General features: G+C 37.7%; 1 pseudogene; it reads left to right on the top strand.

Annotated features, from left to right (window-relative positions):
* Positions 1-1677: 1677 nt before the first annotated feature.
* The window catches only part of LOC127199028 (60S ribosomal protein L7a-like), a 33106-nt pseudogene continuing 20504 nt past the window's right edge, over positions 1678-14279 (top strand).

Raw genomic sequence — 14279 nt, 5'->3', positions numbered from 1 at the left:
CCTATTTTACCTACTAACTTTTTTTTACCAATAAAAGAGAAAATATAAAAAGTGTGTGTGTGTGTGTGTGTGTGTGTGTGTGAATCTATATATGAGTGTAGATTCTGATGATAAACTAGGAAGAAAAAGAATCTATTTTCAAATAAGCTACATTTTCATGATGAGTAAACTAAGCAGAAATTGCTGATATTCACTTAAGGAGCTAAGAAGGTACCTAATAGTTAGCAGGCTAATTAAATGAAACCTTGATTCATGGTTAAATTACAGAAATGGGTAAAGATTTATTTTTATGGTTGAGGGGAATGGTTTTATTGTAGACATGAGGAAGATTGCAGCCAGAGGCATCTGGAATTGCCCAGTGCAGGGAGAGAAAGTAGTAGGTGAAAACACAGCCAATAGACCAAACTGGGCCATGAGAGAGGAAAGAAGGAGGAAGAGAGGAGAGCAAGAAAGAGGACCAAGAGGGATGAAATGGTAGAGTTATGTAGGAGTGTGATGAAGAGCTGAGGACTGTAAAGGCAGGCTCTGCTGAGTGAACCTGGAGTCCAGCATGCACTTTAGCACATTAATAGGCAGCACAGTTAACCTTGTCCCAGGTTTCTTTCGGACTTGATCTTCCCATTATTTTGTTAACGATAGGGGTGACTTAATCTGCTCTGCAACTGCTTCTTTGCAGAAATTAGGGTGTCCTTGTCAGGGCTTAGGGAGGCTAGAATGCTGATCAAAGGCTCTGGGAAGGAGAGGATTCAGCCTGGGGTCACTCTTGATCCCCAGATTCTGCGAGACCACCTGAGGTACTGAAATGCAGGCAACTCTGGAGGAGTCTGGAAGTGCTAGTTCAAGCCAGGTCCTCAGGCTGGTTGGAAAATTCTATCAGAAGCATCTAGTTTACATGGGTTTTCAGCAATTCCAGGACTAGCTGATTTTTATTTGAAGCAGCTTGCAGCCTTCAGTTGATTGGAAATCTGTTGGGACAGATATAGACTAGGGACAGAACGTAAAGTTAAAGAGCCTAGAGGAAAACCTTTATCTTGAGTTTACACTTGAACCTGAAGGAATAGACAGTAGACAAGGAAGCTTAGGACATTGATTGACAGAAGTACTTATCTGGAGTCCTTTTGACCTTGACGGGGGCATGTAAATCATAACTGCATGAAACTTATATGAATATTTTTAAGTTTACAAAAAAAGATAAAAGTTTTCTGTATATTAACATTTTGATGGTTTGTAATCTTAACTCAAACTCAGATTGTAGAAAAAAACAATAGACTCATACCTGGGTAAATAATTCTCAATATGATGCATAAAAAGTAATCCGAACTCTTAGGGATCTAGGAAACCTGGACTGTATGCATTATAGCCTGGTGTTTATTACCCTGGTGCCTTTGAAGAACCCAAACGGTATCATTTCAGAGAAAGCACACCCTTCAGGGAGAAACTGAAAGTGGTATTTCCCTAGAGAACATCAGTATACATTCAAAAAGTGCTTAGATGGCTATTCTTTGTCAGCTGGGAATATGATGCATCTGATGCTTTTAAATGGATTATCACAGAAGAGGAGACAGAGATCTTGAATGGAAAAAAAAAAAAAACAAAAAACAAAACAAAACAGCTTCTAAATGGCAGCAAAATCAGGGCATGGTTCTGCTCATAAAGGCCAGTGTCAGGGTGATCAGAATGGCCAAGTGTGCAGGGATCTTCCCTGATGAGTTGCGGACCATTGAGACCACTGGGCAGTTCACTTCTGACAGTTTGGAGGTCAGTGTGACTTTTCTGAGATGAGATCAGGGATGACTGAAGAATGCTTTAAAGGAGCATCAGAATTTCTACTGTAAATCTTCCTTTTGGAGCTTCTCAAAGGAACCTTGAGCAAATAACCAGTGGAAAAAATGTTCAGTGGGGAAAAAGACAAAGGCAAATATCTCAGAGATCACTGGATAACACCTTCAAACTCAGTGCCCCAAAGCATAGAATACCATCTTCTCTTCCTGACCATGTTTTAATAGTGTGCCCAGCGACTACTTCAAGCGTCCTCTGGGATCTCGTTGCATCAGCTCCAGTGACAAGGACATTTGTTGTACTGGTAGATTTGTTACTTGGGATAGACTTACAGGGAAAACTCCCTCTTCTCCACTTAGCACTGAAGGCTGAGGCCTGGAGTAGTCTCTAGACTCATTCACTCATGCAGCTGGCAACTGACACTCAGCATTGGCAGTCACCTTAGCTTGAGTTCTTAGCCAAGAACCTATCCAAGTCACTGCAGAGTACAGCCTGGGCTTCCGTACGGCATGGTGCTTGTCTGTTAATCACCACTCCAAGAAAGGTAGACAGGCCCAGAAGGAAGCTACATTTTCTAAAGCAGTGCCTTTTTGCCCCATTCTGCTTCTGTAATCAGTCATCAAGTCCCAAGTAGGTTCAAGGGGCAGGATATGCATACTCAAGCATGAGTGCACAAGGTCTAGAAGAGCCATACTGCCAGAAATACTGTTGCTCTCACAAGTTGTTCTCCCCATTTTTCTGGCTTTTAGCCCAGCTCTAAAATATATACTTGGAACAAATACCCTCCAAAACTAGAAAGCATGTCCACATTGTCTCCCAGGTGCATGAATCTTTTTAAATGGCAAAGATTATTACATGCCTAATCAGAAACTTTTCCCATGATAGCATTTATCCAAATTTTATTATCATCTGGGGAGGAAATAAACACTGCCCCTATTGGCCTGCTGCTTCATAAATACTGATTTGACAAATATTTGACTTTTGTTCACTCACGGTATACAGAATATAAGAATCCGTTTATTACTCTAAGAGAGGCCAACAATATACCCTTTACTCTCATATCTCTAGTACAAACCAACTATCTGACTCTCTCATAGTTTATTATAAAAGACATTTACTTTTGACTCAGAGAACCTCATGCTGCTCTCTGTGCTGGCAACATGATATACTTAGGTGCTGACGAGCAGGAAGGCAACAGAACATTATAACTGAATGGAAACACATGTGGCTATTAGCTGGAATACTCAGTGTGCTATTCCACCTGCAGTGCATGCCTCAAACCATTCCTGTGGCCACGTGGCAAGGTTTTTGCCAGGAGTTGAGCACAGAGAAAACTTTTCCAGCCCTGTTCACAAAGAGCTCTATCCAGTATGCTGGCACCAGTACAAAATGAATTGCTGTAGGCCTACTGCTCCCATCCTGCTTGGAATGATGGCGGGGGAAAGTGGAAAGGACAATTCTTCTAGTGGGCAGAATTCGTGGGTACATATTGTGGTCCACTTCTCCTGGAAGGAGACATTGCATGAGGAACAACTGAAGGGCAATGACTAATGGTTTGACCAGATGGTGGGAGACAAAGGGGTTTGGATAAACCTCCCGGAATTAACTAAGAATTCGAAGTTATTTTTATCTTATGCAAATGCTCAGCAAAAAGTTCCCACTAAAGATGAGCCTTTCAATAATCAAGGGGACAAGTTGTTCTAAAATGGAGATGCCAGTCAATCTTGGTTTTTCTCCCTAGAATCCCAGCCGTATTTACTCAACATGTTCATTTAAATTGCAGCCATGGCAGTGTAAGGGGATTTTGAATAGACTCACAAATGGTCTTATCCTCACTAATACAAACTTGGCTACCATCAGGACTGAATGCCCAATTTTATAGCAAGAGCCACCATCACTGAACCGCAGATAGGTCCCCGTATCCAGAGGAAAGCAGATAGCCTGTTGGCAGCAAGTTGGTTATTTTGGGCCCTTCTCCATAGTGGAGTTTTCTTTATTAGAATACAGACTTATTTTGGATCTGCATTTGCTGGCTCTGCTTGCCACTCTTTGCCAACAATACCATCTGTTGACTTCCTGAATGTCTATTCATTATGAAGTTAACCCAAACAATATTACTTCTCACTAAGAAGGCTTAATTTATAGAAGAAATGAGGTAATAAGTTGCATGGATTTCCCTGACATTTTGCTGCCAAAACACCTAGCCATATAGACTATTGAAATACACTATTAAATACCCCATTGCAATTCCAAACCTGAGAGACTTTCTAATAAAGTATGGCCTAAATTTTAATGATATACTCTCAGCCACAATAATAATATAAAGCACTTTGTGATTAGGAGAATAAAATGAAGATGTTTGTTTGATCTAAAATTCTGATTTATTTAAATTTATACAACAAAGCCATAAAATATGCTATGCAAAATCACTTCACTCAACCTTCTAATCTCTGACTGCAAACATTGTTCTCAAAATCATTGTATTAGGTTTATGTGTATACAAAAATAGTTTAAATGAAGTTATACAATTTGAGGTGGCAACACTCCCCCACAAAAGCCTCAGTGTCAATCATGGGACACCTCCTTGCAAATTGTTGGTCTGGTCAGGAGAGTCTGAGAGACTCTAAAAACAGCATAGGCTATTTTCCTGCCCTTGGTTGCTTCCCAGAAAGTTGAAGGTAAGTCTCAATAAAGAAACCATACCATGTATTTTGGGTTGAGGACTTGAAAGGGTTGAACCTAGAAGCCAGCTGGTCCTCAAAGTACTGAAAACAGATACCCAAGCTGTCAAGGGAGAAAAGTAATCAATAGTCTTACTGTCTTACTTTACTAAGAAAAAACACTGACCAAAACCAACTTGTAGATAAAAGAATCTTTTTCAAGTTCCATGTCACAGTCCAACACTGGAAAAGTAGGCATCTAGAAGCAAGAACTGAAGCAGGAATTGTAGAAGAATACTATTTATTTGCTTGCTCTCCATGGCTAACTTTGCTTTCTTATTTTCACTCAACTCAGGCTCAACTGTCCAGGGTAGTACCATCTACAATGGCTAATTATTTGTTTTGGTTTTTTTCCCAAGCTCCATCAATAATCAACATATTGTCTCACAGCCTTGCCTACAGACCAATTAATGAAAAGATTTTCTTCATTAAGGTTCCTTTTCCAAGATGACTCTAGTTTGTTTCAAATCAACAAATAATAACCAACCCATCTCATTTACCAAGTTATAACACCTACAAGTCACAGAAATGACTAGAACTGTAAGGTATCCCTAAAGACATAGTAGTAACACTTATATCCATGTAAACGTCATTTTACACAAGAACACTGTATTTTCTTATTTTATATGTTGTAGTAAAGAAGTAGAGTATGATGCATTAGTCAAGATAACAATCTCAAAGTTATTAATGAAATAATCAATTTACGGCCTCTTTTTATTTTTATCACAGATATGACTCTGAAGTAAAGTTGTGTTTGATTGTAATTTCATGAAAAAATATTTAAAATTAAGAGGAAAATTAAACTGATAAAATTAATCTAGTCAGCAAAATTTCATAGTCTTATTTCAAGTCAAGGTTGCTTTGTGATCCAAACTTTCCAACATCTTCATAAGTAAACATAATTCTGATGATATGTACAAAATTTGTGTGTGTGTGTGTGTGTGTGTGTGTTAATGGGATTTTATCTCTACACCTAGACAAAGTTCACATGATTTCATTCAGGTCCTTCACGTCATTTTAATAAATGCTATATTTGGAAGAGTCAGGAATACTGGCACAAGCCTTTAATTTCAGGATTTAGAAGGTGGAGGCAGAAAGATCAGGAATTCAAGGTCATCAACTGGATTAAAAGCCTCCCTGGAATGCATGAAGTCTTGTCTCAAACATGGTGTCAAGGAGGAAAAGGAAGAGGAAGAAGAGAAGGAAGATGAGGAGGGGGAGGAGGAGGGGAAAAAGAAAGAGGAAGAAGAGAAGAAAAATAAGAAGAGGAGAAGGAAGAGGAAAGAATACCTATTTGAATCCCTAACTACAAGGGGAAAAAAGAAGTTTTCCTGTGGGAACTAAATAACATACACAAAATTGAGTATCTTGTTATTTGTGTATAAAATGCCCCCCCCCCCACCGAGTTGAACACTTGCTTCCTGGTTTATAGCATTATTGAAAGAAGGCAATTGAACCTTTTAGGAGGGGACCCTGCAAAAGGCAAGTGTTGGGGTCAGGGGACAGATGATAGAAGTTAGAACCCAGCCATGTTCATAGATAATTTCTCTCCCTTTATTTCCTGTGGCCTGAGCAGCAGCCTCACACTCTTGCTTCCACACACTAGGAGCTACTCCTTCTGCAATGTCCTTCTCTTCATGGTGGACTATATGCTGAAGGAAAAGAAAGCCTTCCTCATCCAAACTGCTTCCTGTAAGGAATTTTGTCATCGTTAAGAAAAAAATTAACTATTACAGAGACTGGGAACTGACTATTATAAGCCAAACTATTAGTTAGGGCATTAGAATTAGTTTGTGAAAGAAATGTGGAAACATTTGGAACTAGAAAAGTCCTAAAGTCCAAAACCAGAAAATAACGTAATAGGTCATTCTCGTTGGAGTTCAGAAGACCAGACTGTTGGAAGAAAGGTGGGCAGTAAAGTCCAGACTCACAGGGGTTCAGGCGGAGTTAGGACACTGGGGGAATTGGTCTAGAGACTGATGATGTTATAGTCTGGCAAATGATATGGCTACATCTGGTTTGTCTCCTACAAGTTTAAGAGAGGCTCACAATGTTCTTCACTAGGTTGTTTAGTAAAGAAAATGTCAATACAGCATAGCATTCAGACTATAACATGGTTATGACTTGCTGCTCTTAGACATATTTGTAGAGAGGGAAAACAAAGAGGATCAGAAACATATAGAAAATATTCAGTTTCTCAAGGAAATGAGCAAGAATGAATCAAAGATTGTAAAAAAAAAAATGTATCAAATATCAAAGAGACCATTTTAATTAAAGTGAAATTTCACACCTTGTTCTGGGCAACAGGAAAGATGGTTGGATAATAAATTCCACCCATAAAAAATTCAAGGCTGAAAAATAAATTTTCATTTCACAGGCACAAAAGTGCTGCTGCCAGAGACTTCCTGCTCAAATGCTTTCTTAGGGAAAGAGTTTTTCCAAGCTCAGCTTAACAGACACACAAAGACATTCCTGCTATACTGAAAAGCCATGTTGCATCTGGAATTTTTAGCATGGTGTTTGTCTTGCAAAGAAAATGAAAGAGCAATGGGGTCATAAAAGGCTACACTAACTTCCAGAACAAAGCTGATGATGGCAGGCAAAGTGTGGCAGGGTTCAAAACCCTACAAGAAGGCCTTGGGAAGTCACCACGAGAAACTTTATTTATTTATTTTATTTTATCTTATTTTATTTTTTTGGTTTTTTGAGACACAGTTTCTCTGTGTAGCCTTGGCTGTCCTAGACTCACTTTGTAGACCAGGCCTGCCTCGAACTCACAGCCAGCCGCCTGCCTCTGCCTCCCGAGTGCTGGGATTAAAGGCGTGTGCCACCACACCCAGCTTGAGAAACTCTAAAAGAGAAGCCCAGGTGCTCATAGAACCTCCAGCATGTTAGAGATCCCAGGAATGTAGAACTGTAGAAAAACCCTAGAGTGAAACAGACCCAATAGTGAATTCACTTGTGCAACAGACAGCAGAGCTGGAGTGTCGGGACTCCCCAAGACCATCGCAACAATTTTTAAACCTAAGCTCTAAATCTACACCTTGCATGGTGCCAAATGTCTGATACATTTCTTTAGATATAACTGATACCCAACCAGTGGCTACTGGTAGCATTTTATGGAAAAAAAATATTTAGATCTAAAACATGTGTTATTAGAACAAATAGACCATTTTTGTTAATGGGATAGTTAATATTTTCCAAGGCTAGTATGAAGATTTTCTTTTACTTCTAAAACTGAAGCAAGTTTATTTGTGTCAACTTACAGTTTAAAAGTTTTTTATGTTTAAAGTACATCTCAGATCTTTTATGTGTGATATTAATTTTCTGTTCTATCTTTTTAAGTCTTTAAAGCAAGTGTCTAAAGAAACAGAGCCACTGTTTTGATACCATTATATTATTTTAATGCTATGCAAAAATCTAGAGGAATCACGAAGGGAAATAAAAACTGGCTGAATCACTGTCTCACTCCAGTATACAGCAACTCCAGTCCTTAAAATGGTATTACTCACAAAAACTCCCGGTTCTGTTAAGTCAGCTTTTTATTAGGCCACAAATACCAGAGACAATTGTTTTATAATGAGAAAAAAGTCTATTTTGGCTCATAGTATTAGAGATTCCAGTGCATGATTTGTTGGTCCTGTTCCTTTTAAGACGAGCACATTAGGATGAGAATGCATCTAAGAATAGAGCTGCTTGCCTCATAGTCAGGAGGGTAAAAAGAGGACTGAAGAGGACACATGGGTCTTATAAAACACCTGGCCCTGATACCTAAAAAGGACTTCGCACTAGGCTCCATCTTCTTAAGACCCCACCATCACCTGTCAACAACATTTCCCAGGGACCAACCTTTCAGGTCACTATACCACCAATCAAAGTCTATCGGCTTTGTGTAAACATCTGATTACTACACTAAAAAACATTTCCCTATTCTAAAAAAATAAAATATTAAGTCAAGAAAAATATTCTGTTCTGGTTTTCCCCCATAGGACCACAGCATCTGAGTAGAGTGAAAGCAGGCCACTTTCATTATGTGGAACTTCTGTCCTTAAAGAAATATTTTTGTAAATGTGACTTTAAAAATGGAGTTCAAACAGAGATTAATGAACAGAGGAGGTAAAGAATTTGTGCTTTCAAAGGCCAAGTGTTCTTCACAATTTGTATATTTTATCATCCTTTGGTCAACGTCCCCTCATTTGACCCTTCAGATATTCTAAAACATGAAGGGACAAAGCTCTCCCTAATCATCTTCCAATCTCAGTGCATCAGCTGAAACATCATGGTACCCCCATTAGGGAGATGGATGATGGAAGGTGAGAATCTGTAGCTCATCAGAGAAGGGTCATGTTCACTTCTGTGGTGATAGATGAAAGCTATTTCTTTGTTAGCAGCAATTCTCCTTTATTGTCATGCAAGTCTTGCTGTGAGAACCAACCTTATTTTTTTTTTTCAAGTTTGCTCAAGTAAAATGACACATCCATTCCACCCACGATAGATGGCTACAGGAACTACTCTACGCCCCTAAAAATTGCATTTCTGTATGTGTCACTTCTGGCTGGGTTTAAAGGTGACTCCCCTTGGAAATCAAGGAAGCACTTTAAATTCCTTACTCTGAGACAGAACTATATTTGAGTTGTGTGACCTCTGGACAATTAGACTATTTTATAAAGATAATTTATAAATGGCTGCTTCCTTGGGTTCTTGCTTTAAAGAATTTCTAGAAAATAAAGCAGAATATGTACACCACATGCAGAGGTCTGAAAAGTGCAATAAAGAGTGAAAAAACTGCTCAACTATGGGTTGACATAAGTGGCATTTCAGGTTCAACAACAACAGCAATGTTCACACTAACCTTGGAAAATAATCATCTGTGTCTCACCTAAAGCTGCAGATATCTTCTGCACGCTCTTTGATATAATCACACCCTAATACATTTAAAGAAACATGATACCTCCTAATTTTTCTTTGTTTTTATTGAAATACATTTTTTATACCACACAATTTTCCAATGATTTCTTCCCCGCCCCCCGCCAACTCCTCCAAATTCTCCTCTACTACACATAGGGTTAAATCTCACACCCATCAGGATACGGCCAACATTTTATTTTAATAATCTCTTTCATGGGAGTTAAAACTGAAACATTCAAAAAGAAAGTCTACAACCTAAATGTTCCCTGTTCACTTTGGTAGTTTGTCTCCTCATTATCCCAAGACAGGCTCCATTCTTCCCTAGAACTTCACAGGAAAAATGATGTCCTTCTCCTCGTCACCTGCTGATAAGGGTGAAGATCAAGACCCACTTCATTGCTGAGCCATGGCACATCACACCACATACCAGATCATTCATCTAAAATAATATGCTTAGCAACATGTCAGGCTGCTAAGGAAACAGATATGAGTGCCTGGGTAGATAAATAGTCCCCTTAGAAATAGCATGAAACACTTCTCTAAGAGAAAATGAGCATGCCATGCTTATAAGGCACCCATAGGATGAGATACAGAAGCAAGAGCAGATTAATTCTGACTATAAGGGAAATAATTATTCATGAAACTGAACTATCAACCACGAGATTAAAATGGGTAGTCTTGGTAGCCTCCTGTCCTTCCTCTGAGTGCCACCAGGTCTCCCCATTCAGGGGACATGGTCAAATATGAGGCACCAGAGTACGTGTGAAAGTCAGACGAAGAGACTTGATACCCTATGAGCATATACAGGGAGAGGAAGACCCCCTCAGTCAGAGTCATAGGGGAGGGGAGTAAGGGGAAAATGGGAGGGAGGGAGGAATAGGAGGATACAAGGGAGGGGATAACCATTGAGATGTAATATGAATGAATTAATTAAATAAAATTTTTCAAAAATGGGTAGTCTTGCTTCCATGGTCCTTCACTACTCTCTTTTTTAAATATTTTGTCATGATTCTTGCACATAGAATATATATGTTCATGTTAAAAATATTTTCATGGCTGGAGAGATGGCTCAACCATTAAAGGCTAGGCTCACAATCAAATATATTTTCATATATATACATATGATTTATATATATAAATGAATATATATTTATATATAATGAAATTCTATATACATATATATGAATGGGGATATGATATGATATCTCTACAACAAGGGAATGAAAGAAGGATTATACAAAATTATATTTGCAAAGCATATTTTATAAATTAATATGAAGTCATTTCACAAACTCACAAGTGTTAGAAAATGGATACTAAAATAAAAATTATGTGGTTGTAAACGTGACATTATTATTTCTTTTAGTGATCAAGAAATGCAGAAGAGATGTCTTATAAATAGGGAAGAAAGAGAATATGTATTAGCCATGGAGTTATGAGGAATATGAGAAGGGAAAGGAGGAGCGCACTTCAGGTTGTGGAATATTCCAAACCAAAACTAAAGCTGAATACATCGCATTGTAAAGTTGGTCATAAAGAACATGTGGAAACTACAGGGCAAATTGGGAAGAGTCCTTTATCTCATGAAACACCATAGTTCAGTCTAAGACTCCAAATCAAGAAAAGAGTTTCCTTATACAGGAAAAACATTTATCTATTAAATTTCATCATTTATAGTTAGGAGATCTTTTTAAAAAGTGTTTTCCCTAGAGGTATTATGGGAATAGAAATAATATGTTTAAACTGCCAAGGTATAATAATAGTTGGCTGGTCAATTTATAAAATTTTACTATCAATACAAGCAAGACTGGTAAGCACTTGCTTCGTTAGAGTAACAACAAGATACTTTAAATTATTTGTGGCTATTGTAAAAGGAGTAGTTTCCCTATTGTTTTTTCAGTCTGTATCTTGATGTAACTCTAGCCAAGCAATTAAAGATCTGTATGACAAAGAACTTCAAGTTTCTTAAGAAAGAAATTTAAGATATCAGAAGATGGAAAGATGTCCCATGCTCAAGAATCAGTAGAATTAACATAGTAAAATGGCCATCTTACCAAAAGCAGTCTACAGATTCAATGCAATTCTAATCAAAATACGTACACAATTCTTTATAGGCCTTGAAAGAACAATTCTAAACTTTATATGGAAAAAAACTAGACTATCTAAAACATCTTATACAATAAAAGAACTTCTGGAGGTATCTCCTTCCTAGATTCAAGTTATATTATAGAGGAATGTTAATAAGAACTGCATGAGTTTAGTTGGTTAGAGGATAAGATTTTTTAGATCAAGATAAGGATTTACATTAATAGAGATGAGATATGATAGCTATTGAATTTCATTCAGAAATTTAGACCCAACAAGATAGGAAAGATGTTTACTTCAAGTCTGACAAATACAAATAGCCAAACCACTATGAATACAACATTTATATAACTCCCTGCTGTATGTAGTTTGTTTTATTTGTGTGTAATATAATAAATGTATATGTTAAAAAAGTATCAATGACAAATATAAATGGGCTAGATACTATATTTAAAAAAATAAAGAACTGCATGGCACTTACAAATAAATAGACTAGTTGACCAATGAAATTGAATCAAAGACCCAGAAATAAACCTATATACCTAGACACACTTGATTATTGACAAAGGACAAATCCATACAATGGAAAAACGACAGTATCTTCAATAAATGATGCTCGTCTAACTGGATGTCTCCATGTAGAAAAATGCAAGTAGATCCATATTTATCACCCTGTACAATACTAAAGCCCAAGTGGATTAAAGACCTCAACATAAAACAAGACACACTAAATCTATTAGAAGAGAAAGTGTGGAAAATCCTTGAACTCATTGGCATAGGAGACAAGTTACTGACCAGAACACCAACAGCTCAGGCTGTAAGATCAACAATTAATAAAAGGGAACTCTTAAAACTGAAAAGCTTCCATAAGGCAAAGGACACTATCAACAGAACAAAATGGTGGTCAGCAGATTGCGAAAAGTTCTTCACTAATCCAACATCTGACAATCAGCAACTTAAAAAATTAAACACCAACAAACAAAATAAGCCAACTGAAAATTGTCAAGAAGTACATAAAGAAATGCTCAATTTCCTTAATCATTAGGGAAATGCAAATCAAAACAACTCTCAGATTCCTCCTTACACCCATCAGAATAGCTGAGATGAAAAACTCAAGTGACAGCACATGCTGGCAAGGATGTAGTGAAAGGGGAACACCCCTCCACTTCTGGTGGGAGTGCAAACTTGTACAACCACATTGGAAATCAATCTAGCACTTTTTCAGAAAATTGAGAATAGTTCTGTCACAAGACTCAGCTATACCACTCCTGGGCATATACCTGAGAAATACTCCACCATACAACAAGGATATTTGCTTAACTATATTCATAGGCAGAATGTACAAACAACATACATGTCCCTCAACTGAAGAAATTGTGGTACATTTACACCATTAAATACTACTTAGGTATTAAAAACAAGGAAGTCATGAAATTTGGAAGCAAATGGATGGAACTAGAAAAGATCATCCTGAGTGAGGTAACCCAGACCCAGAAAGACATTCATGACATATACTCCCTTATACGTGGGTATTAGTCCAACATAGATGTCCTCTGAGAGACACTACTCAGTGGGGGGAAGGGGACAGATACTAAGAGTTGTAGCCAGACTCTGGAGGGAGTGCTGAGAGTACTATGGAAGAGTGAGGTTGGGGAATAGAAGGACCCAGAAAGTTCAGGAGCCCCACAAGGAGACCATCAATGCCAGTGGATCTTGACCAAGGAGACCCCGCATAAACTGTTGCACCAACTAAGGACAATGCATGCACTATTTTGCTGTCTTTCTTTCTTAAAATAGATTTATTAGTTTTCCCACATAATTTTAAATTATATTATATATGTGTATGTGTATATATACATATACATACATATTATCCTTGCACTTAGCACTCCCTTTGCAATGTAATAAGTCTATTTAGATGGCTTCTTTTTAAATTATTTATTTTATTGTTTTGAGATTATAAGATTATTTCACAATTTTCTCCTTACCCTTTCTCTCTCCAAACCGTACCACATACCAGTCTTCCAAATTCATGGCCAGTCCTTTTCATTAATTGTTGATACATACATATATGTATGTTTACATACATAGGTCGCTGCCCTATGATGTTCTAGCCTTATGAAACTGAGTATTAAAAATTAAAATTTAACCATCATAATTGTTTTCCTAGATGTTTAAGAGAAATGAAAAGTTTATATTATGACATGTGCAACTAATAATGAACACAAGAAAATGCCTATTTGGAAAATAAATTTAAAATTATATACACAAAATCAAAATAGAAAATACTTTGCTAACAATATTATTTGGCTTTGAAAACAACATGGACAACTCAACATTGAGTACACCTGGTGGAAGCATAAATTGATTCATTATTTCTATAGGATGATTAGGCTATGGGAGAGGAGCACATGAGTATGCACATGCGTGTGTGTGTATGTGTGTGTGTATGTGTGTGTGTGTGTGTGTGTGTTCATGTGGATGTATGCAAGTGTATATGGAGTCCAGAGGTTGACACTGTCTCCCTCCATTGATCTCCACTTTACTTTTCAATGAAGGGTCTCTTACTAAATCTGTTGCCCCTGCCTGGAAGTTTATAGGATCAGTTTCTATGGCACTTATGTAGCCTGCTGTGTGTTAATGTTTGTCACAGCCATGCCATGCCCATAAGACAGCATCTCAGTGCCCTGCTCCCCTTCTCGCCATCATCTGGCCCTTGGAGTTTTGCTGCTCCTTCTTCATGACTTCATGGCTTCATATCCATGCCCATACAGTTGTCTCTGGTTA

Source organism: Acomys russatus, chromosome 15 (genome assembly GCF_903995435.1).
Source record: "Acomys russatus chromosome 15, mAcoRus1.1, whole genome shotgun sequence".
NCBI lineage: Eukaryota > Metazoa > Chordata > Mammalia > Rodentia > Muridae > Acomys > Acomys russatus.
The sequence above is the reverse complement of the archived record's forward strand: the minus strand, read 5'-3'. Positions and strand labels throughout refer to the sequence as shown.